The sequence below is a fragment of the Staurois parvus genome, unplaced genomic scaffold (assembly GCF_062004578.1).
Source record: "Staurois parvus isolate SC_StPar_1 unplaced genomic scaffold, SC_StPar_1.0 ptg000218l, whole genome shotgun sequence".
Classification (NCBI taxonomy): Eukaryota; Metazoa; Chordata; class Amphibia; order Anura; family Ranidae; genus Staurois; species Staurois parvus.
In genome coordinates this window covers 4,117,321-4,143,741 of record NW_028318014.1, presented here as the reverse complement: position 1 = coordinate 4,143,741, position 26,421 = coordinate 4,117,321, and the positions used below count along the sequence as shown (strand labels likewise).

The 26,421-nt window shown below is 43.1% G+C and overlaps 1 protein-coding gene across 5 annotated transcripts in view; it reads left to right on the top strand.

Annotated features, from left to right (window-relative positions):
* CAST (calpastatin) overlaps positions 1–26,421 on the top strand; it is a 227,658-nt gene that overhangs the window by 61,383 nt on the left and 139,854 nt on the right. The gene's annotated exons all lie outside the window — the stretch shown is intronic.

Genomic DNA, 26,421 nt, shown 5'->3' with positions numbered 1-26,421 from the left:
TGCGGAAATTTTCAGCCTCCCATAGAGTCTTACAGATTGCCTGCAGAGGGGCTATTTGCCCAAGAGTTTCACCTGCAGAAAAATACAGAAATCTCATGCACAGGGGCTAAAAGCTCAATGTGTATGAGGCCTAATTTTGTCCCTAAGGCCAGACCTCTTACTGCATGAGGGTGCGGTGTTTAGAATATTCTTTCAAATGGCGCTGTGAATCTTCCTTACATTTGCACTCATAACTTTATCATGCTCTGTAAACTTTTATTTGCCATACAGTATGTTCAATTGGTAATACATTTCTATATATAAATGAAAATGTTACTTTTCTACATAGTAGTATTGATAGTCAATCTGATTTTCCGCACCTAAAAAAGTTTACGACCCTGCCCGCAACCTCCTGGGACATGTTACAGTTCCCAAGAGATTGCAGGACCATTCAGCGCTGCTCATTCATACTCAGATAGGAACCAGTTGTGAAGGCGCAGGAGGTCATAGCCAGCTTCCCACAGTCAACATATCAATGCCAGGGACCAGAACCAGTCCATGTGAAGACAGCGCTGGGTTCTTGGGCTGGTAACTGCGTTTCGTATAAGGTAGCAGCTACAGGATTTGAAGCTCCTCTTTAAAGCGGTTGTAAAGGATATTTATTTTTTTTATTAAAATGTTACACTTACCTGCTTTGTACATTGGTATTGCACAGCACATACCTCCTCTTCTGGGGTTCGGGTGTGTCCCCATAGCAAGCTGATCCCACACAGCGCAGCTTGGTCCTGCACAGCACCCCCTCCCCGCTCCCTCCTCATATGATTTGATTGACACCAGTAGGAGCCAATGGCTCTCACTGCTGCCTGTGTCCTGTGAGAAGAGGAACACAGACAAGCACTACTGTAGACGGGCACAGTGCTGGATCGAGATTGGACTTAGGTATATAGGGAGGTGAGGGGGCAATACATTACTGGGAAATTTTTTTTACCTTAAGGTAGTGAATGCATTAAAGTAAACAATGTCCTGACTTTAGAACACCTTTAACTTTCTGTCTTGTTTCAATAACAATTTATGTCATGGTGGCAATGGGAGATGTTCCAACGTCTACCTATTCTATCCTGCATAGCTAAAAAGGGTTTGACTTTGAATAAACTCACATTTTTAGGTTTCATTTAAATGGACACTGAAGCCCATATGGGCCGTACAGCTGCTACAGCCCCATAGACTTACCTGAAATACCTGTCCCTGGCACCTGGCAGCTCAAGCTGCATAAACAAACAGCCTAATCACAGTGTACAGGCCTCAGCAACCATGCGAATAAGGCCTAAAACTTATAGGACCGACTATACAACAATTTCTATAAAGCACGCAGAGATAACCTTTATCGGTTGTTATATGCAATATCAGAACTGAGTGGTACTCTGCTTGTTGTCTACATAACCTTGGCCTAATGTGTCAATAAATAAATATACTTGGATAATTTATGGATAGTTGTCCTATATGAAAACAATAGTTGAAATAGCTTTATTTGTTAAAGCGGAATTCCACTAACTCTGTGTCAGGGATCTCCTCGATCCCCGCCGCGATGGTCCCATGTGCCGCCCTGTGCAGGGACACGGGCACTAGGTCCGGGCCGGCCGCGGCGTTCGCGCATGCTCAGTAGAAGCCGCGGCCGCCCGCTGGGCACCAATGGCAGCGCAGGGCGGGATATTTAAATGGCCCTGAGCTGTCATTCAGTGCCTTCTGGTCTCCTCTGTATCCTGTACCTGTGAACTGTAAGTTGCTGACCCGGATTGTGCTCTGACCTTGTTATATTCTCCTGCCCAGACCCTTGCTTTGCCTGACCTCTCTCTTGAATGCCCCCTATTGGATCTGACCTGCCGACCTGGCATGTGACCCGACTATTCTCTGCCCGCTGCCTTGTACCGTACCGTCCTCTCTGTTACCGACCCGGCTTGTCTGACTTTGCACCTGCTCAGCCATCCATCCATCCGTCCCTCCCAGTGGGGTCTTCAGACCTCCTCATATCAGGCTCTTCCCCGTGGGAGCCCTCGACGTATACCACTACCACTGACGGGTTTACCCAGTAGCCATGACCTGGTTTCGGGGTGCTCCAAGTCCATCCCCACCATCAGGGGCCCTGGTGAACAAGCACCCTGGGACTTAGATTCCGTGCTCTGGGAACGCCTATTCAGTGATTCAGTGGAGTGCTAGTGGTACCGCCGGGTGGTCCCTTACAGTCTGTAAAAAAAATAAGTCAGCAGCTACAAAAACTGTAGCTGCTGACTTTTAAAAAACAGCCACTCACCTGTCCCACGATCCTGCGGTGCCCCCGCTGCAGCCCTTTTCACCGGCCGTCCTGTATTCCAGGCGCTGGCATCTTCAATATGGGCACCCGGCTGTGACAGCTTGCGGCTTCACAGCCGGGTGCCCACTGCGCATGCACGAGTAGCACTGTGCTTCCTGAATGGCCCCGTCGTCTTCTGGGACCTGTCATGTGTCCCACAAGACTTCGGGGAGGGAGGGTAGGAGGACAACTTCTGTTTCCGATCACCTAGGTGATCGCAATGGAAGTGTGAGCGGGTACCTGTCAAATTCGGGTACCCGTTCCTCCCCCTGCTCCCCAAAGGTGCCAATTCTTAATGGGGAATGGGGGACCAATCTTTTAACTTCCCCTTTTGGGTGGAACTCCGCTTTAAGCATCATGCACTATACTGTTTTCTTTAGAGTAACCAAAACTGTGTAATATGAGAACAGACCTAAACAACCTAATTAATTTGTATCAAATCAAGTGCCTTTGCACTTTGGTTAGTGATCCCGACGCTGGTAGAACTTGCTGTACAGTGCTTTATAAGGTAGGAGAAATACCCATCTGTTTCCATGTGTCACTACAATGCTGGGGAATTTACATTCTGTAGCGCTTTCATCAGCAGGAGAGCAACACAAGAAGGGAGGCAAGTATTTTGTCCACAGTTTTTAGTGATGCTGTAATGACAAGAATGGTTGTGTGACATGATCCGTAAGTTGACCATACATAGCTTGATTTTCAGCCAATTCAAATCTTGTCACCACCGAATGGCTCAAGAAAATAATTTAAAGATCAGCTGAGCCATGTGGAAAATTATCAGCCACACGGTGATAGTATCTAATCAGATGTAGTCATTGTTTGGGTTTGCAAGCTACAGTTGCTAAAATAATCAGAACAGATTCTTCCATCCATGTGTTTAACATAGAATGGGGATTCAGCTCCCCAACAAATGCGAGAAATTTAAACCTGTATGGCCAGCTTTATTTTGCTGACTGGTCAGCTTTTAAATAAAAAGTAACCCATAACTTCTGAACATTACTTGAGTAAATGTAGTTTTAGCCTGCATTCACATGGGTGTTTAGACACGCTGTGAATCCCAGCAACAAGAATCTACTGATACTAGTGGTAATGACTGTCTGTATGAACAGTCAGAAATAACTGCGTCCACTGAAAGCATGTAATTACACTGTATAGACTTGATGGCTGCAGCTGTCTGCACACTGCTGTCAATCTCAGCTGCAGGAATCGGTAGATTCTTGCTGCTAGTATCCTCAACATGGCCTGTATGAATGTAGTCTTAGACACTGGTGAGACTTGTCATGAGATTTGACAAGTCCAAATCACATGACAAGTTGCACCCTATTTGTGCCTATGGAACTGTTCAGAATCGGTGCCACATCGATTTGTAAAAAAGGTTCCTGTGCTATTTTTTGCGATTTCATGTGCAACTTGCATAAATATCTGTGCATGAAGTCGCACAGATGTCAGACAAGTTGCGCATGAAATCACACTGACCTGCTGCTTTGAAATCGCGCTACTTGAAGTGAGGTAGCGCAATTTCAAAGTCGCATTTAGTGTGAACCAGGGCTAAGGCAAATAAGAATATCATGGAATCTATAAACTTTGTCCATAGGTGGAGTTCCCTGTTATTTGCTCCATATATCAAGGTTTTGTTCTCTTAGCAGCCTTCCTATGTTTGTTGTTATGGCTGCTACTGTCTGCATATATTCCGTAATCCAGGTAGATCAGACAAATGAATGTAAACATACCAATTTGCTGATGTCAGTGTTTTAAATGACATTCCCTTCTTTAATGACAGTGGGACATGTAAGATACAAAATATTTATATGACTATTAGATGTATCACTTGAATGCTGAATTATAATAATTCCTAACCAGTATCTATAATTAACCCAAAACATTTTTTTATAGACACCTGTCCAGAAACTACAGACAGCACATCTTCCTTCCTACATATTACTGTCAGAACTAAACTCTCTCAGTCAACATTAACTATTTTAGTCCTTATGCTACTAGCATTAGTAAACACTTACAACATTGTTTGGGCAGTATGGCCTGCGACAGATTTAAGAAATTCCTTCTGCCAGTTTCAGTACCTTTACCAGCACATGTGACAGATTCAGGTATTTCTCTTGAGCACTACTTTTTCAAAGTGTTACCATAGGAGGTTACTAGAGGTAATTGTGGCAAAGTGGATAGCACTTCCACCTAGCAGCACTAGGGTCATCGGTTTGAATCCCAACCATGGCACTACCTTCCTGGAGTTTGCATGTTCTCCCTGTGCCTGTGTGGGCTTCCTCCCACACTCCAGAGACATGCTGGTAGGTTAGTTATTTCCAGTCTAAACTCACCCTAGTATGTATCAATGTGAGTTAGGGATCTTAGATTGTACGCTCCTTGAGGGCAATAACTGATGTGAATGTACAATATAAATAATAAATAAAATTACGACTGAATTAAACTTGATGTACAGAAGCAGGCAGCATGTCTGTCTCTTTACACTGCTGTTTACTAGACCCCTGCTAACTCCTGACCACCTTCTTCACAGCTGACTGGCTCCTAGCATCCAGTAATGCTGACAGTGGGCAAAACCTGTTGGGGAAGCCAAAGAACCAGTTCTCCATTAGGCCTGCTCTCTCCTTGTGATTGACAGCAGGTGGTGGGCAGATCCCATAGCAGACTAATCACAAGGGGAACAAAACTTAGACGTTGCGTTGGCTGTGTGTGAGTCAGCTACAATGGAGGCTAGAGTGTCTGTATGAACGCTTCCAAATGCTGTGCTTGCTCCAAATTCTGTTTCCAATTGATACATTAATCTGTCACCTGCATTAACATTTATGCCATTGTTTTTATTGCTGTCTGTGCCCCCAATGAGGAAACCTCTTCACTTCCTGTTTGCTCAACAGGACAGGAAGTGAAGTAAAATTAGTTCAATGGGGACACAGATGCCAATATAAATCTGACTAAGGTTATAACCCTTAACCATTCTAACCAAGCCAAAGAAATGTCTTGATTGGAGTTGTGCTTCAACCACCATGTGACAAAGAAACGCTCTGTGCAAACTCTTGAGTGCTGAATAGCTTACAGAGCTATCCACCGCTGGGAAAACACCTCAAATATATATATATTTACAGTCTGAATTACAATAATGTTTAATTCAATGTGATTCTTCAGTCCTTGTCGCTTGCAGTGTGTTTGCAGTTTCTTTAATTCCTATCTGTGTATTTTGGGGATACAGAGGAAATCTCTTGCATATTTAATGTTTTATTCTTTACTTTTTATAGACATTTATACTGTAAAGCACTGACCATTTATGCAGTGCTTTATATACATTCACATCCATCCCTGCCCTACATCATAAAGGCTCTTTTATACTGGCAGCAGTGCCTATTGCCCTGAGTAAAGCAAGCATGATGGAGGGCAGTATTTTTTTTTTTTATAATTCTTCTTTAAGCACACATGACAGGGTGTGTGTCCTATTCCTACATACATTTTCTAATAGGTTTCTTTTGCTCCCATCTCAAAAAGTTGGGAGGTATGCTTTTAGTATAACATATCCAAAGTTGCAGGATATTTCTAAAACATACTGCAGTGCATCACTCAGATCAGAACAGGCCTCATTGACTTCTATTCATTCTATAGCACTTTTTTAATAGTACTTCACAGTTTGCCAGCATTACAAAGCCCAGCAAACTGTATGACGTTTCACCTGTGAGGTAGTCCTGAGAGCCAATCGCTTTCTCTTACAAAGAGAAACTTTTCTAAAATCCACAATTTGTGTTATCAGAAAGAGGAAATCTTGCTTCCTGTCCAGGTGAAAAGACAGGAAGTAAGAGGAAATCTCCTAGGGTCAGAGTAGATGTGTAGTGGATTTGTTGGAGGTAAGTAAGCACTATCCATAGACAATGACAGTATCCCCTGTATAGACAGAGCTATTTAATGAAGAGGCAGAAGGACATACACATTGTTTTACAAACTGTTTTTGCATTCTTGATAAATGTGATTATACATTTCTTTTAGACACTTCTAAAACATGATATTTGCCTCTAAAATCTTTAGGTAAGCCCCAGATCCACTTGAGTCACTCACTTGTGTGGCCAGCTTTAAAAATATCTCTACGAACATACATTTCTAAGATCCCACAAAAGCAATGCACAGTGTTCTTCTGTTTGTAAACAAATACTGCCTGATTAAGCAGGAAACACTCTGTTTAGTCAATCTAATCTGTTATTACTGGATATTTCCAAACACTTCTGTCTGCGAGGAATATTAGCTCCTGCCTCTGTGTTGTGGCCTGTTCCTTTCTAAAGAATCTGTATGTGAATGATTTGTCGATTACAGAAGGGTGAGGCATGTATTACAATTAGCAGAAATAAACAGTAAATAGAGTATGAAACTAAGCTGTAACATAGCAGAGCAGTAAATATCAATTTGCAGTACCCATCATGTCACAAATGTGTTTATAAGCATGTACATAGGGCACTGGAATGTCGACATTCCTCATTCCATCTCATCGTTTTTTTAAAGTCAGCTTTTAGGACTGTGAGATTGAATATGACACACCCAGGCCTGCTAAAACTGGCAAGGTGTTTTGAACTACAACAAGCTCATGCTGCATGGAGGGTGGAAAACATTTCTGTGAAAACAACTGGGCAAGTGTTTGCAGTAGAAATGTTAGGGGTGCAGGGTGGCTGATCAGGTCGCAATATTAAATGCCGCTATGAGAGTACACCATAGGATCAAACTGATGCATATAATGCAACATAGGTATAGTTCACAAACACATTTGCATCAATGTACATTAAACAGCAATAAATTGCTCTTGCGGGTTTTTTTTTACGCGTCAGACTTGTTCGTCCACTTAAGGACACAACTCACTAGGGTGCTGTGTGCTGAGTTCACAATTGGCTTGCCTAGTAACAAGCATAGGCTTTGAGCCAACCCCTCTACAACCAGCCATGCGTCAGTAAACCTGATTTTAATCTGGAGACTGTGCAACTAGGTTTGCCAACTCATCCCTTTAAAACCAAACGCATATTAATTACACAGGTTCTGTGGCTGATTAAGGTGGTAATTAAATTCACTTAAGCTGGCCATACACTGTACAATTTTCTGTCCAATTTCTGCCCAATTTCCTTTAGATTTACCTTCAACTATGTAGAACAAGGGCCTGCCTAATTGGATACAAGTGAAAGTGTTGTTTAGGTTTGACCTTCTATTATATGGTTTTTGGTAAATCTAAAGCAAAATTCTCAAGAAAATTGTATAATGTATGACCAGCCTTAGTGTCTTATCCGCATTAAATTAGCCTCAGAACCTGTGTTAATATGTGTTTGGTTTTAAGGGGATGAGGTGGCAACCTTATGTGCAACGCATATACCTTGTTTGGGACACAAAGTTGATTCTTAGAGCTGTATGTATCAACATGTTCTTATAAAGAACTGTAGTTAATTTCCCACAGCCACCAATCAAGTTCAATTCCAGGCACAAAAAAAAAAAAAAAATCCCCCCTTCTCCACATGGGTTAAATGCTTGTTGTTGTCTAACAATGCATAAATATGGTGTAAGCCCTCATGCACACTTGACATTTTTACAGCTGTTGTTTTTGGCTTTTGACATTTTTTCCTACAGCTAGTAAACCCCCCAGCATGTTATCCTATGTGTCCATGCATACATAGACTAATCAGCGTTTTTTTGTCAGGAAAAAACCCCCAGGACTAGTGGGTTTCTAGAGGTGTTTTTGTATTTCAATGGTTTTTATTAATTTTAAACAGTATAAAACAGAGGCAACAAAACACGCCCACGCAGGGGCTATCAATTGCACCGATAGAAAATGTATAATAGAGCAGACAACGCTCTAATTCCAATAAGGCAAAACGCATGCCCGCGCAGGGGCTATCAATGGCACATAGGTTACAATAACATCAGTGAAACTCAGATTATCGCAACTAAAGACAGCTGTCCACTGTCACATCAAAACAAACAGAAAAGGAAAGAAGAAAAGCAGAGAAGAAAGAAAGAGAAAAAACAAAAACACACCAGAGAGCAAGGGTCCATGAGCGCCAATACAAAACTCCATCACCTCCCTACACTGGCCGGGGGGAGCGTGGGAAAGGCATATTGTAACCACGGTTCCCATATTTTCAAAAATTTATGTTGAGAGTCATTGCATATACTCGACATCTGTTCATTGAGCATCATAGTAGTCATACGATCCCGCACCCCCTGAAAAAGTACAAACGGACTCTTCCAGGCCTGGGCAATTGTCCTAGTGGCCGATAAAAACAAATAGGAAGCCAATCGCTGCTGACGAGCCAAGAGGCCCGGTATGGGGCAATGAAGCAAAGCATACCGAGCATCCCGGCGTATGGAGAGATGAAACAAAGTGAAAAGGAGGCCAAACACACGAGACCAAAAACGAACCAACCTCGGGCATGACCACCAGATATGCAGTACATCTCCACGATGGCCACAGCCCCGAAAACATCGATCACTACAGGCAGGGTTAGCCTGGGCCAAACGAGCTGGCACCCAATACCAACGAAACAATACCTTATAGGCTGCTTCCAGCGTGGTCGTATTAAACGAACATTTAGCTATGAGTGACCAGGCTTTATTCCAGTCCTCCGGATCCACAGCCACTCCCAGGTCGCGTTCCCACTGAACTACATATGAAAGAGAAGTGTGCGACGAGCATCTGTTCAAAGCTGCGTAAAGAAGGGAGATAAGGCCCGGGGCGCCCGGACGCTGCTGGCAAAGCCGTTCAAAGGCAGATGTCTGATATGGGAAAGCAGAAGTGGCCCTCAGCGAGAGTAGCCAGTGCCGCAATTGAAGGTACCGAAAAAATTCCGCTGGGGGAACATCCCGAGACTCCCGGAGGACATTCCAGGTGGGAAAGGACCGAAAAATCAAAAAGTGTCGCACCTGTGAGAAACCATGAGCCACCCACCAAGAAAATGCCCTCGGGTGATCTAGACCCGGTGGGAAAAGAGGGTTATTAACGATTGGAAGCAAGGGCAAGAAAGGTGACATCAGGCCACTGGAGTAACGTACCGAGTCCCAGACTCGTAGGCCATGGAGCAACATCGGACTCAGCACCGTAGGGCGCAGGGCAGGGGGAAGCCATAGAAGTGTCGATAGTGCGATAGGGGCACAATTAGGCAGTTCCAGCAGGACCCAGAGAGGAACATCGGAGGAAGCGTGCAACATAGACAGCGGGGCAATTTGGCTCGCCTGATAATACTTAGTTACATTGGGTACCCCAAGACCACCTTGGAGTCTATGAGCAAAGAGCGTATTTCTAGAAACTCTGGGATGCTTATTGGCCCAGATAAAACGCATAAACTTCGCCTGAAGCAACCAAAGAAAATGAGGGGGAACTTGCACTGGGAGGGTGCGAAAATAATATAACAATTTCGGCAAGATGGTCATTTTCACTGAATGAACCCGTCCTATCCAAGACAGGTGCGGAAATTGCCAGGAATGCATAAGAGAAGATAAGGAGCTAAGCAAAGGATAATAATTTGCAGCAAAAAGGGAGTTATAGGTGGGGGTCAAGCGAATGCCCAAGTATTCAAGAGAAGAGGAAGCCCACCGGTAAGGGAAGTGGGATTGTAGGCGCGAAACCAAATCTGAAGCCAAAGTAATATTGAGAGCAACGGTTTTATCCAAATTAATACGTAGACCCGAGATCAAGGAAAAGCGCTCAAGAACCCGTTGCAAATTAGGAAGCGTCGTCAGAGGATTAGTAAGGGTCAAGAGGGCATCGTCCGCAAAGAGGCTCAGCTTAAACTCCTGTCCCGCGTATGGAACCCCCGATACATTGCAGTCGGTCCGGAGCGCTAAAGCCAGTGGCTCAAGCGCCAGGACAAAGAGCGCCGGGGACAGCGGGCAGCCCTGCCTCGTCCCTCGCCCAACAGGAAAGGGATTCGAGAAATACCCAGCGTATTTAACGGAAGCCGAAGGAAAGGAATACAAGGCTTGAATCCAAGAGAGAATAGAATCCCCGAAACCCCAGCGAGACAGCACAAACCGCAGATATTCCCAGGATAGAGAATCAAAAGCTTTATATATGTCCAAGGACAGTAAGAATCCTGGGATTTTCCGTTGTTGCAGAAAATGTATAAGATGGACCACCTTACGGACATTATCACCCGCCTGCCTCCCGGGGACGAACCCTACTTGGTCCCTGTGGACCAGGCTACACAAATATTTATTGATGCGAAAACTAAGGATCTTGCCCAATATTTTCAAGTCTTCATTAAGAAGAGAGATGGGCCGGAAGGCTTGCGGTTCCTGGACATCAGCGGTCGTCTTAGGAATCATAGAGATATGTGCCCTAAGTGCGTCCGGAGAGGGCAAGGAGCCCTGTCGTAACTCATTAAAGTAGGCAGCTAAAAAGGGCGCCAATAGGGCTGAGAATTTTTTATAATAGAGACCGGAGAAGCCGTCTGGACCTGGGGCCGCGGTGGACCGTAAAGATTTGATTGCTTGTAGCACTTCTGGTACGGTGACACCTGCGTTGAGGGCCACCTGTGCTGCCTCGGTTAATCCAGGAAGATGGAGGTCCTGAAAGAATGCCTCTGCCTGGGCCACAGGGAAGGGATCTGGGGCAGCATAGAGGCGCGAAAGGAAGTCCGAGAATCGGGAAACAATCTGCTGGGGATTAGAAGTACAGCCACCCGTGGAAAGTCGAAGCCGAATCGGTTTATGGGGTTTCCCCACAGAATTGAGTTTCCTGGCTAGCATGGGACCGGGCTTATTAGCACAGGAATAGAATTTATGTTTGGTCCAACGCAAGGCCCGTTCCGCCTCCGAAGAGGCAAGGAGGTCCAATTCTGTCGCCAGAGCGTCCCGAGTGCGTTTATGGGCCACGGATGGAGATGACTTCCAACGCGCATCCGCAGAGGCCAGGAGAGAATGAAGCTCCGAGAGTCGACGCTCCCGCTTCCGGACTGCAGCCAGTTGTATAACATGACCCCGCACCGTGGCCTTATGCGCTTCCCATAGGGGCACTGCTGAAGAGACTGATCCCGAGTTTTCCGTAAAGTATGTCCGTAAGAAGAATTCTATTTCTTGGCAGGTAGCCTGAGTGGTCAGTAAAGAGTCATTGATGCGCCAATGAAAAGGGCGTCGTTCTGACCCGGAAAGGGCAAGGAGGAGTACCAAAGGATCATGGTCTGACCAGGGTGAGGAGGGAATAGTTATCCGCCGGACCGAGGAGAGTTGCTGGACCTACATGAATATATGATCAATTCTACAGAAACTGTCATGAGGGTTAGAATAGAACGTAAAGTCGCGTTCAGTTGGATGAAGTTCCCTCCAGACGTCCGCTAGCCCCGCCGTCCGCAAAAGAGAGCGCATACGTTCCTCCAGCACCAAGTCATGAGAGGGTGTCGCTCCTTGTGCGTAGCGCCTATCCAGTGTGGAATCTAAGGTAACATTCGAATCCCCCATAACAAGAAGAAGACCCTTAGAGTGTCGAGAAATAATAGTGCAAAGATGCGAAAAGAATTTATGCTGGAAACGGTTAGGCACGTAGTAAGAGACAAAGGTAACCTCCTGGTCCCAGAGGGTGCCTTGCAGAAGCAAATACCTGCCCGTGGGGTCCGCTATATTCCGAGCACAGACAAAGGGGAGATTGCGTTTAAAAGCTATCAGAACACCCCGACGCTTCTCAGGAGCCGAGGCCGTGTAAAAGATGGGATAGTGAGGTGAAAGATAACGCGGAGCGGAGGACTGAGAAAACCTGGTCTCCTGTAGACATACCACATCTATTTGTTGCGACTTAAGGTGATGAAAAACTTTAGTCCGTTTCTGAGGCGAATTGAAGCCCTGAACATTTTGTGAATGTATTTTCAAAAGGGGTGAGGCCATGGCGGTATCAACGCAACACGCTCAGCAGAAAAAAGCCCAAAGCAGCCAGCAATTTCCACTCCCAATGGCGATCGGACCATGGCGTCCCGGAACCCTGCAGAAAACAAAAACAAAAAAAAACAGAGAAAAAGAGAAGAACAAAGAAAGAAAAAACGAAAAAGACACAAAAAGTATACACAACAGTCCAATCGTGTCACACCAATGGTGACGTGCATCCTACACATGAAGGATACAGTTAGGGGTAACTCTACCACCGGACACATGGCTGCAAATGGAAACATCAAAACAGAAGCCCTCAGGGTGCAAAAAGGCAATGTACATAATAGAATATAGTAAATCTTAATAAACTAAAAGTCCCAGGAGCAGGAACCTCCGCGACGACCTTCCCATAGAAACCCAGAGAACCACAGGGGCCAACCCCCCTCCACCCAACCAGGCCCACCGGGTCAACCTCCCACCCCGGAGCCCAAGGGAACCATCACCCAATGCCACAAACGTAGACCCAAGCACCATCACATGGACCCAAAACAGGCTGCGGCAGCAAAAAGTCCCGATTCCTAAGTCCAGGAAGAGACCCCCCCCCCAACCCGGGATGAAATCCAAAAGGGCAAGCCGGAGCAGTCTCAACCTAGAATGTCGACAAACCGGGGAGGCCCTAAGGGCCAAACTCACAATCTCGTCAGGGTAGTCCCTCGGTGAGACGATATGTGGGAGTTCCAAGGCGCATCTTCAGCCTGGAGAAGAACAGGAAGGACTTGATCGCGAAGGGGTCTGAGGGAGAGCCCCCCTCCTGTTGGACGACCGCTCCCAGATGCGGCCCAGAGGGGGCGGCCTTGCCGAGGATCCAGAGGAATGAGCCGGGCTCCGATCAGCAGCTTCCGGCGAGAGAAGATGTAGAGATTCCAGGAGAGAATGGGCCTCCTCCGGCGTAGCCACAGAATGACTGCGGCCCTGGTAGGTGAAGGTGAGGCGGAACGGAAAGCCCCAGGCATATTTAATTCTGTGTTTCACCAGGACCGAGGTGAAGGGCTTCAACTGGCGTCGCTTCTGGAGAGTGGTCTGAGAGAGGTCCGCGAAAAGCTGGTAGCGGTGCCCCTGGAAGCTAAGATCAGGGTTATTTCTGGCCGCCAAGAGGATAGTTTCCTTAGTGCGGTAATAAGTAAACTTGATGACAATGTCCCTCGGGGGCCCATCCGGTCGTCTGGGGCCCAAAGAACGATGTATGCGGTCAAATTCGAGCCGGTCAATGGGAATAGTGGGTGTCAGCTCCTGAAACAGAGCAGTAGCAGTGGAGGTAAGATCCGTGACCGTTTCCGGAATACCCCTTAATCGCAAATTGCCACGGCGGGAACGGTTTTCGAAATCCTCAAGCCGCAGAAGTGCGTCCGCCAATTCCTTCTTAAGGTCGCACAGGTCCTGTTCGTGATTTTCAATGACTGTGGCCGCAGCGTCCATTTTATCTTCGAGATCATTCGTCCGATTGCCCAAATCCCGAATTTCCCGCGAAAGACGGTCGGCCAGCTTGGTGGTAGCGGAGGACAATTCTGTTTGCAGCATACTTTTAAAGCGGCGCAGGAGCTCGGCATCCCGCAGGGATGGAATGTGCGACCGCTGGGATGGCTCGGGATCCAGGTCCTCCCCACTGCCAGGATCCATCTCACCTGCAGGTAGTGATGGCAGGGGACCCAAACTTGCAGCCAGGGCTTCAGCTGTTGTCCGGGGCGAAAACCGCGAATCCGCGGCCGGGGTCCTGGAAGCCTCCGGCGGCCGGCCTAAAATCGAGGCCGCGGCTTCACCCGCGATCTCCGGCGGGTAGGCCGCAACCTCCCGAACGGTCCGCCGGACGCTGGAGGTGCGGGGGGCCGGGGTTTTTTTCCCCATCAGGGTGCTGGAAGGATAGGGGGCCAGGGATGGAGCGGAGGGACCCCCCCTGAGGGTCAGAAATCGGCCGATGTGTCCGGCGGCCGAGACAGTAAAATTAATAGGCAGCCATCCTGGCTGCTGCTCACGAGCGCCCCCCCTAGAGGTGTTTTTTAGCTGTAAAAAAGCTCAAATGCGGCAAAACACAGCAGATCGGTGTTTTTGGAGTTTCTTTTTTACCCCCCAAAATACCGCTAAGAAACGCAAACGTGGGAAAATGCCGCTAAACGCTAATGCAAAAAAGCTGAAAACCTCACGTTTTTAATGTGACTTTACACAGCTAACGTTACCAGCATTATCAAAACGTCCCGTGTGCATGAGGGCTTATACTTACCTTAGTCTTTGCTCCACCAGGGTCCCTCCAGTGGTGCAACAGGTCACCTGCAACCTGTTCTCTAAGGCGCTTCTGGGTGCAGTCACACTTCTACTTCCTATAGGTACAATGCTGTGTTAATAGCCATGCATTTTATGTGATGTGTTGAGGGACCACTCGACCATAGCATCAGAGGAAAAAGGAGTTGGGCTTTAAATTTTTAGGGTTTGTTTGATGCTGATTGGTGACTGAGGTTAAAGCCTTAACTCCATGTTTCATTTAGCTTTAAGCAGTTTGTTTTTTAATACATGCACCTGCTGTCAGCACTATATACACTATATTGCCAAAAGTATTGGGCTGCCTGTATTTACACACACATGAACTTTAATGGCATCCCAGTCTTAGTCCATAGGGTTCAATATTGAGTTGGCCCACCCTTTGCAGCTATAACAGCTTCAACTCTTCTGGGAAGGCTGTCCACAAGGTTTAGGAGTGTGTCTATGGGAATGTTTGATCATTCTTCCAGAAGCTCATTTGTGTGGTCAGGCACTGATGTCGGAGGAGAAGGCCTGGCTTGCAGTCTCCACTCCTATTCATCCCAAAAGTGTTCTATCAGGTAGAGGTCAGGACTCTGTGCAGGCCAGTCAAGTTCTTCCACCCCAAACTCGCTCATCCCTGTCTTTATGGACCTTGCTTTGTACACTGGTGCGCAGTAATGTTGGAACAGAAAGGGGCCATCGCCAAACTGTTCCCACAAAGTTGGGAGCATGAAATTGTATGAAATGTCTTGGTTTGTGGATGCCTTAAGAGTTCCCTTCACTGGAACTAAGGGGCCAAGCCCAACCCCTGAAAAACAACCTCACACCATAATTCCACCCCAAACTTTACACTTGGCACAATGCAGTCAGGCAAGTACCGTTCTCATGGCAACTACCAAACCCAGACACGTCCATCGTCTTGTCCGACAGAAGCATGATTCGTCACTCCGTAGAACACATCTCCACTACTCTAGAGTCCAGTGGCGGCATGCTTTACACCACTCCATCCCACGCTTTGCATTGCACTTGGTGATGTAGGGCTTGGATGCAGCTGTTCGGACATGGAAACCCATTCCATGAAGCTCTCTATGCCCTGGTGTTGTGCTAATCTGTTGGCCACACAAAGTTTGGAGGTCTTTAGCTATTGACTCTGCAGACAGTTGGCGACTTCTGCACACTGCGCTCTTCAGCATGCGCTGACCCTGTGTTGTCATTTTACGTGGCCTACCACTTCCTGGCTGAGTTGCTGTTGTTCCCAGTTACTTCCACTTTGTTATAATACCAATAACAGTTGTCCCTGGAATATTTAGTAGCAAGGAAAATTCACGGATGAACTTATTGCATAGGTGGCACCTACACGGTACCACAGTTGAATTCACTGAGCTCCTGAGAGCGACTCATTCTTTCACAAATGTTCATAGAAGCAATCTGCAGGCCTAGGTGCTTGATTTTATACACCTGTTGCCATGGAGGTGATTGGAAAACCTGAATCCAAAGATCTGGAGGGGTGTCCCAATACTTTTGCCAATATAGTGTAGACCATATGTAACCCCAGCTGCACATACAGTGTACAAAGTTGTGTCCTGGCAGTGGTACAGGGACTTCCCATTCCATTCCTGGAACAAAATTGAGTCGAGCTGAGCACTGCTCAGCCATTCACAGGAAGCTTTGTATTTTATGAGTGAATACAAAGCTGAGGTGGAGATTGTGACATCATCAACCTGCCTCTCCACTTCAGAGAAATCCTTATATTTATTCATAAAATACAAAGCTTCCTGTCAATAGCTGAGCAGCACTCAGCCTGACTAGATTTTGTTCTAGGTGTGGGATGGTAATCCCTGTGCCACTGTTGGATCACAGTGCTGTATATGTTATGTAGCCGATGCTACATGCAATTTATACTGCACTCACAAAAAGTTTGTTTAAACCAGCTTGGACCAAATAAATATATAACCGCTTTCCCGCCGCCCTATAGCAGAAATACTGCTACAGGGCAGCATGGGTGCACAAAATCACGTATATATACATGATTTTGCATTTACAGGTAGGGGGTGCGCACGCACCCTACCCTCGCAGCTATTTGCGGCCTCGGCTGTCAATCACCGGGTCCCGGACGGTGATTACTCGCCAGGACCTGGTGATCGCTGAGTTTTACCAACAGGGAAGAGAACTGTATGTAAACAATACAGTTATCTCCCCTTTCAGCTCCTGCACACTGCTTTTGTATGGCTCTACAGAGCCATACAAAGCAGCATGCTTACAGTTTAAAGCACACACACAGCTTGCTGTGAAACAGCGCACAGTTAACCCTTTGATTGCCCCACATGTTAACCTCTACCTGCCCAGTGCCTTTAGTACAGTGTCAGTGCTTTTTTATTAGCACTGATCACTGTATTGGTGTCACTGGGGATGTCAGTGACACCAAGTCAGTTCCCCCCAGTGTCAGAATGTGCGCCTCAGTCCCGCTATATGCTGCTGATCGTCGCCATTACTAGTAAAAATCCAGTATATATACCACCATTTGTAAACGCTATAACTTTCATGTAAACCGATTAATTTACATGTATTGGGATTTTTTTTTTTTAACAAAGACATGTAGCAGAATACATTTTGCCCTAAATTTATGATTAAATTAGTTTTTGTTTTTTAATTTTTACTGGACATGTTTAATAGCAAAAAGTCAAAATATAGTTTTTTTCTCAAACTTGTTGGTCTTTTTTTTTTATTGTGCAAAAATAAAATGTAGAGGCGAACAAATACAACTGAAAGCTCTATTTGTGGGGAAAAAAAGGACGTAAATTTCATTTATGTACAACGTTGCATGACCGCACAATTTCCAGTCAAGTTAACGCAGCGCCGTAACGCAAAAAATGGCCTGATCAGGAAGGGGGGTAAATCCTCTGGAGGGCAAGTGGTTAAAGTTAAACAAAACATGGTGTTAAGCTTTAAGACAGTATTAAACCCCAAAGCAAACATTTATTGTATTACAGCTTACCGATTCTTAGATGTGATGATGGCTACATTAATTTCCTTTTTTAGACTTCTTTTCTTCTATTTTCATCTGTGAATTTGGGCATTTAGGCTGGCCATACACTATACAATTTTCTGTCCAATTTCTGCCCAATTTCCTTTAGATTTACCTTCAACTATGTAGTGTAAGAGCCTGCCTAATTGGACACAACTGAAAGTGTTGTTAGGTTTGACCTCCTATTACATGGTTTTTGGTAAATCTAAACTAAAATTCTCAAGAAAATTATAGAATGTATGGCCAGTCTAAGTCTGTTGTTTTTTTTAACAGAAAAGCTCTCTTGCAGTTACAGGGATGAGACAAACCATTTCTTTTTTTTTTTTGTTTTTTTTTTTTTAATTTTGCTTAAATGATCAGCTTTTATTTATTCATTTAAAACCGTTATTGCAAAAGGAACAAAACTGTTTGATGTAACTGATTCTAAAGTATTAGATGGAGTTCATCTTCAATTTGTTAGTGTATCTTAATTTGCTAGTACTTCTAAGTCTTCTCTCCCCCCAGACTGAGAATGCTGCTGTTCAAATCTGCCACCTGTGCTCATTCATTTAGAGCAGTGGTTCTCAACCTTCCTAATACCGCGACCCTTTAATACAGTTCCTCATGTTGTGGTGACCCCCAACCATAAAATTACTTTCATTGCTACTTCATAACTGTAATTTTGCTATAATTCATGAAGTGTAATTTTACCTCCAATACTGCTGCTTTTAACAGAGCAGCTGCTCTTTACACATGTGACTGGTCCACATAAGTACATTATGGCACCAACCCTGTCACATACACCTGTATTTGTACGGGGTGTATGTGATGGGGTTGGCGCGATGATGTCATCACACTGGGTACTCGTATGTGGGCAAATCTGCATGTGGGCGGACCCCCCTGGAGATGGATAGAGGAGCGGTGTCTCGGTTCCTAAGACCATCGGAAATGTGTTTTCCAAGGTGACCCCCTTTGCGTCTTAGGTGACTCCTGTGAAAGGGTCTTTCGACCCCCAGGTTGAGAACCGATGATTTAGAGTGATGTCTGTATAATATAGGAGGTGTGTTACTGGCCACACCACCGGCTGAAAACAGAGCCTAAAAAAGACAACTAAGCCCTCATGCACAGAGAACGGTTTTGCAGCCACTTTTAGGGGTGTCAAACGTTTTATTTTTACTACTTCCAAAAGCTCCTCCATGTTATCCTATGTGTTCATGCACACATATACTTTTAGAAGATCTTAGTGACCGGGGCCTTTAGTCCAGGAGCATCAGAGTTTGGGCAGAAAAAATGCTTGACGCTACTAAAAACTGCTAAACATGCCTAAACGCAAGGCGCATTAAGCACTTGAGCATTCATTTATTATTTTATAAGTGTCAGGCATTTTTCCTGCAAAAACGCTGCTGTCTTCTAAGAGAGTTGAATAAATGTCCTGTGTGCATGAGGCCTAATGATTGGTAAGTTGCAATATATTACCTCCTTCAGCAGCCGAAAGCCAATTCTCTTTCTCTTCCTCCTGCTGGCATTTAGCTGCTGTAGGAGCAAATTACAGGAATCAGTTCCAGTAAATAGTGTACATATGGTGCAGCGCTAAAAATAAACATGAAAAAATACAATATATTTAAATCTGTAAAAAATCCCAAAGGGATCTGAAATAAAGTGCAAAAAATTAAAGTGCAACTATGTGAATATATCAAATGGGTCACAAAATCAGACATTATATACTGTGAAAAAACAACCCAATCCCAAATTGGGATGATACACACCAAATTGTATCAACAAGGTGAATCCCATAAATGGGATAATCATAAAGTGACAAGTGCAAAATCACAATATAAAAAGTGTACACAATACACACAGTGAAAAAAATGCAAAAACAATAAATGTATAGTGAAACAATCAAAAAATATTAAAATATGCAGTGAAAAACTGATCACATATAATAAGGCAGCAAATGTCCAATCAAATCCAATAATAGTGCTGTTGGAATCCTCCACACAAAAACAGTGCTCCACTACCAACAAGGAACTGGTGCCTTGCGGTGTACACTCCAAAAAAATCCTAAAATGGCTGAAATGCCGCTCGCCTCCAGTAAGTGACCCTATGGGTCATAATGTTTATGGGTCATAATGCTTTTGGATCACACCAGGATCCTATGGTATAGATCTCCTTAATGGCCGAGCTCCACACACACAGGGTTCCAATTATACCATATATGTAATCCCCTTCCTGGATCGATAGGCAGGTGGCCTTACTATCTCCAACTTACTCGCAGAAACTTTGCCCAGCTCTCAGTAAGAACATGGCCCATAAGAGAAGAAAGAAATACTTCCATAGTGCAATATTGTTTTTAATATAAGTAATCAAACAAAACACCAGTAGATACTCACATTTGTGCAGTATTAGTAAGTCATTCCACCTCATATCATGGGTGTATTCACATGTATCCTGGGTGCACCAAGATGGCTGCCGGCGTAATGACGTCACCGCGTTGCGTCATGTAACACGCGTGACTTCTTCAGGATTCTACGCTACGTGGTACAGGTCGATAGGGTCTGATTTTGTGACCCATTTGATATATTCACATAGTTGCACTTTAATTGTTTGCACTTTATTTCAGATCCCTTTGGGATTTTTTACAGTTTTAATAATATTGTATGTTTATTTTTAGCGCTGCACCATATGTACACTATTTATGCTATTTAATTTTTGAGGTAAAGGGTTTGGGTGCTAGCAGCTGTGTTAAGGTAGAGTTCGTTTAGCGCAGAAGGAAACATTACACTTATAGTTCCAGTAAATGCCACCCTCCCTCTCCTCCCCCCCCCCCCCCCGCCCCTGCTGCAATGGGGATTGTTTCAGTATGAGAGTGGGGGGAGGCAATAAATATGTCATTTACTGGCCCCTTCATAATTAAAGCATAGTAAACAGTTACTATGCTTTAGTTTGTGAATGAACAGGGACAGCACAGAGCTCTTCCTGTTTACTCTTTCTGCACAGCTTAGGCTGGAGGTTGAGGACTGTATCCTCAATCCCCTTTCTCTGTCTCAAAAATGTGACATCGGGGGTTTAGGGGTAGTAGTTGTAATTGTATTGAATGTATGGTAGTTACTGCCTGTTTCTGTCCTGTGGGTAACTCGCACCTGCATGAAGAATTAACCAGCTTAAAATGGAGTTCCAAGCAAAACTTTCTCTCTGCTTAGAGAAGGGAAGGGTTAGAACCTCTGTCAGATTTCCCAAGAAGTCTGTGTGACCCCAGGTTCACACCTAAGCACTTTCTGCAGCATTTTGCAGAAACACAGTACAGTCCATTTAACATTATTTCCTATGGGACATGTTCACATCTCCGCGTTTTCACCAGATGCATTTTTTGGAAAGGGTCAGGGACTTTTTTGAATGCAAAAAGTTGCAATTTTGGTTCTAGAAACTTCAATGGAAATCCTGCAGAAAAGCATGTATTGCGTGTTTGCCGCATTTTTGATGTGTTTTGCATTTTAAATCTGGCTAGCAACAGAAAAACTGAAAACAATTTAAAAAAAAGAAAAAAAAGCGTCAAAAGCAGATGCAAAACACAATGCAGGTGTAAAAAGCAATGCAGAAAGGGGCCAAACGCAACCTGCATAGGCGTGAACATAGCCTTAGAGGAAAGATAAGAATAAATGCTCCTGTGCTGCCAGTAACTACCCTCTGTGTTTGAGTTGCAGCAAACTCCTAATTGTGTTCCCACAAATAAATGGAAAATTAAGAATAAGTTGATGCCGCGCTACTCAAAAAAATTGACCTTTTAAAACAACAAAACATTTTATAAACAGTAAACACCCCCCAGAGCACTTAATTCAAAGTGATATTGACAAATAAGTAATCACATATGCATATTTGAACCTACAGTGATATTAATAAAAAATCAATCAATAGAAATACCAATAACTTGAAATGTTAACATAAGCACCCTGCTGAGCCACTACAAAAAAAGTGTGCAAAAGAAAGTGACTAAATAATAAATAGACCTATGATATCCAGGAAAGTAAATAAATAATAAATGAATTGGACTATATACTCAGCAGAGTCAGTCCCCCGCCTACTGATAAGCCTGTGAAATTAGCAAAATGACTGAAAATGGTGCTTAAAAGTGACAAGAAGTGTTAGGCTGGCCATACATTATACAATTATCTGCAGATTTTCTGCCCAATTTCCTTTAGATTTACCTTCAACTATGTAGTGCAAGGGCCTGCCTAATTGGATACAACTGAAAGTGTTGTTTAGGTTTGTCCTCCTATTATATGGTTTTTGGTAAATCTAAACCAAAAATCTGCAGATAATTGTATAATGTATGGCCAGCCTTAGAGAGAGAGATCTCCTCACTCCCTGGCCTGGAGTGCATAAGAAGTGGTAAAAAAAGTATTCTCAGCCAGCATTGAAATCCAGAGAAAGCTTTGAAACCTTCCATACTCTATCCAAAATGAAAAAAAAAAAAACGGTTGGAGTTGTGCTGTATCTGTGGCGACTTTGACAACAGGCATTGTCTTTACTGTTCATTATCCTGCAGCTGCTGCCTGTTGTGCGGCAAAGAAGGTCAGCTGCATATGTGCTTGCCCATCCTTTCATTTTTTTTTTCTTATGAGCTTTTTATTATCTGGTGGTGTTATGTTAGTATTTAGACATACAATACAAATAAAATAATAGTATAATACATTTTACATGATGTGATTTGAAGAAGAGGATTTTGGTCCTAGAAGGTATAAAGAGGGTTGGCTGAGACAATGTAATTTTAGTGAATCTTAATTAGATTGTATAATCAGATTGTATTGTGTGTGACCAGTTTAATAGCTCGCATTTCACAATAGTGGTGGTTGGAATAGCCGCAAGAATCTGCCCACAAGAAACTTCCAGCATGAAAGTCTCTCAGTAGTTTAAATGAATTGCTGTCATACCATTTCTATAATTGATTTCCAGCTGGGAAGGCATTATTTATGTCTCAAAGCTTTGTGACAACACCGTTTTTATTTTCAGACATCCTAACTGTTCCGTATAAATCTGTGAAATAAGGTTTTGCAGACAAATAAGGACTTTGGTGATTACTATGGTATTTATGTGTATCTCTGCATATGACCTTTGTTTTCCAAAGGATTTTCTACCATACCCTTTGATTTACACGCCATAAGAAGAGTCAAAATGATACATGGCAAATGATTTTAATGTGGTCAGGTGCAGGTCTTACATTTCATTGCTGTTCTTTTTGGCAGATCACTAACTGAAAATAATGTGTGGCAAGAAATTTGTCCATTAGTGTTGAGACTGTAAACTAATCTGTTTTTCATCTTTTAGGAATGACCTAGCCAGCAAGCTGGACAATCTTTGTACAGCTGGCCATATCTGCTTGTACACTCTCTGTACAATTCTCTTTTTGATTTACCAAAACTTTGTAATATGAAGACAAACCTAAAAAAAAGTCTTTTAATTGGCATCAAATTAGGTAGGCCTTCTACTGGTAGTTGAGGGAGATTGCATAGTGCATAGTCAGTCTAAGGCCTGGTTTTCACCTATGGTTGTTGCAATTCATGCGGTTTTCCAGCACGTTTTGAATTTTTTTGAACATGTTTTTACTTGTTTTTTTATGCGTTTTGCATTTTTTCTCCAATAGGAAAGTGTTGAGTGCAACTTTCCACCTTCTGGCACTCAGTCGCATCAAAGTAGTCTATGAACCTTTTCAAAATTGCAGCGTCTTTGAAAATGTTCCTGCACTTCTTTGATTCAACTTTACACTCTCTGGCACTCAAGTTGCATCAAAGTAGTGCAGGGACATTTTAAAAATTGCTGCGACTTTGAAAAGGTTCCTGCAGGTTCCTACTTTGATGTGACTTTGAGTGCCAGAGAGTGTAAAGTCGCATCAATGTCAGTACTTGACCAAAAAAATTGAAGTCCATTGCACCAAAAATGCAATCTGCTGTGGGAAAAAAGGCCCTGACTCTTTACATAAATACATTGTTGTGACCGTATCCCATAGGAAACAATGTTAAATGGACTGTAGTGCATTTCTGCAAAATGCATTAAAAAACCGCATAGGTGTAAACCAGGCAAATTGCTTGTTGCAGTTACGTTTATAAAATGTATGTAATAATTTCAGTACAAATTTTTAATTTAAGTGGGTTAAAATCTCCGCCCATAGACTCATGAAGTTGGTTGGACATGCATGCATAATGCAGTTGCCCTCAAGTTGCAGGAATGGCTATTTTCCAAGATAAACAGCAGATTGATTGCTCCCCCTTACAGCAGCTGGCTGGCAGGGTGGGGGCTTCCCATTTTGTCAGGCTGAAAACGGATTAGGTGATTGAGTCATGCTATTATCTTAACAGTCTGTTATTCAATGCTAATGTAGACATTGGGTTAGCCCCTCAGTCAGAATTAGTTTTCAAATATGTGCAGATCTGTCTGTGACTTTAGTTTTATGATAGGTTTTATTTATATGACAATTGTCAAACAAGCACAACTTGAACAACATGCATTTATGGCTGCTTGTTCTAACCTGCCCTCCAGTGGTAAACAATGACAATACAGGGGATACAGAAAAATTACAAATGTTACATTTTTTTATTTAGAAGATAATCTAGAATACAGAGCATTAATAAAATGATAAAAATACCATTTACCCATATAAACAAATGGGTTACATATCCAAGTATGAACTGTTTAATTTCACTTCATTCCAGAGGCAGAAATGTCCCAACACCTACACACTTCCTTTCCTACTTACTTAGTAGACACTGCAATCACTTGCATTTATAAATAGCAGGCCCATTGTATGGCTAGTGAATTATCAACAAAGGAAAGAACAGTGGGATCAAAAGAAATAGTAATACAATATAATCTAAATGGGGAAATATTACATTTTGGTTACAGTGACTGTTATCTTTTAAAGCAGGTCTAAACTCAATCACTATATTCTCAGATAAACTGTAACATGTTAAAGTGTAATTCCTGGCTGACCACAAAAGTAAACAGTGACAGACCCCCTCTCTCCCTCCACATAGACAGGATATACTGGTCACTTAACCTAGGGGGGCTGTAATACAGTATTTTATGAGAAAAATAGTTACTTGAGATAAACAGTGCTTTAGTAAACAATGGGTCATTCAGCTATGGTTTAAATCTGCTCAAGTCTATGCTGATTCATGTGCACACTGTAGCTGAGTTGTAGTGAGTTCATCACTCTCAAGAGCATATACTGCCTTTCGAAAAGTGGGACGAGTGTCATCTTTACTCACAGCCTGGAACAGCCCATGGGAACACAGGGTATATCACAAAAAAACCATTGCTGAGGTTTTCTTACAGGACAATTCCCAATTTCCATGCAGAATACACTTCTGTTTGCAAGTGAGTCCTAGTATTGATCCTGACCATGCAAATATAACCACTTTAAGACCAGGCCTTTTTCTGATACTTTTTTTGTTTACATGCAAAAATTAGTCTTTTTTAGCTAGAAAATTACTTACAACCCCAGAACATATTGTGTGTGTGTGTGTGTGTGTATATGTATATATAACACACACACACACACATACGTATTTTAGCATAGGCCCTAGAGAATAAAATGGTGGATGTTTCAATGTTTTATGTTACACGGTATTTGCACAACGGTTTTTCAATTGCAAGTTTTTTGGAAAAAATACACACTAATAATGCATAAAAACACAATATAATACCCAGTTGTTTGGTAAAATATAAAAGATGAGGTTTCGCTGAGTGAATAGATACCTAACATGTCACTCTTTAACCACTTGCCACCTGCCCACAGTACGTTTACTGTGGGTGAGCGGCACGTTCAGGCTGAATCACTTTTTCACGTATATCAGTCAGCCTGCTCAGGGTTAGGGGTGCGTAGTGTGTTGCTCCCACCACCGCTGTGTCCTGCTTCTGGTACTGGGGTTCATGTGACTGCTATGCAATCACATGGTCACAATGTCAACAAAGCTGTTATGAATGAGTCTTATTCATAACAGCTGTGCTTTCAATACAATGATGCTGTGATTGGCCTCACATGGTACCTGGACCAATCATAGCATCCTGTACTATGTGATTAGCTATAGCCAGTCACAGATCACTAGAAATCACAGCTGTTATGAATGAAACTCATTCATGACAGTTCAAAGCATTGCCGTTACAATTATCATTTTTGTAACAACAATCCAAGTGTAAAAAAAAAAATCCCTAAATCCCCACCACAGAGTAGTAAAGTGTTACACTGAACTACTCCTGATAAAAGTGTTTTGTTTTTGTTTTTTCGGCTTTCTAAATTTAATTTTTTTTAACAATGTTTAAAAAATTGAATAAAAACTTATTTAAACATTTATTTATTTTTCGCATACTGTCACCAATGTCCCTGGTCACCACCACACCAGCAAAATGATGACACTGTACTGCACTGGTGACAGTATGTTAAAAAAAAAAAATTACAAATTTTAAATTTCTTCATTTGTGACAAATTGTGACAAAAAATTACAACATCAAAAACTTATCATGCCTCTTACTAATTTCCTCGGACTATTTTCTAAAATGGAGTCATCTGGGGGTACTTGTACTCGCATTTTAAGAGCCTCAAGAAATAAGATTGGCTGTCAGTACATCAGGATTGATCTGTTTTCAAATATATATACTGTATATCATGGTTTGTATATGCTATATAAATATATACACTTATTGGGATTTTTTTTTTACCAAAGATATGTGGCAGAATACATTTTGGCCTAAATTTATAAAGAAATTAGATTTTTTTTATTGGATATGTTTTATAACCAAAAGTAGAAAATAGCATTTTTTTTCAAAAATTTCATTTTTTTTTGTTTAAATGATCAAAAATAAAAAAAACCCAGCGGCTATCAAATACCAGCAAAAGAAAGTTCTATTTGTGTGAAAAAAAATTATATAAATTTCACTTGCGTACCGGGTTACATGACCGTGCAATTGCCAG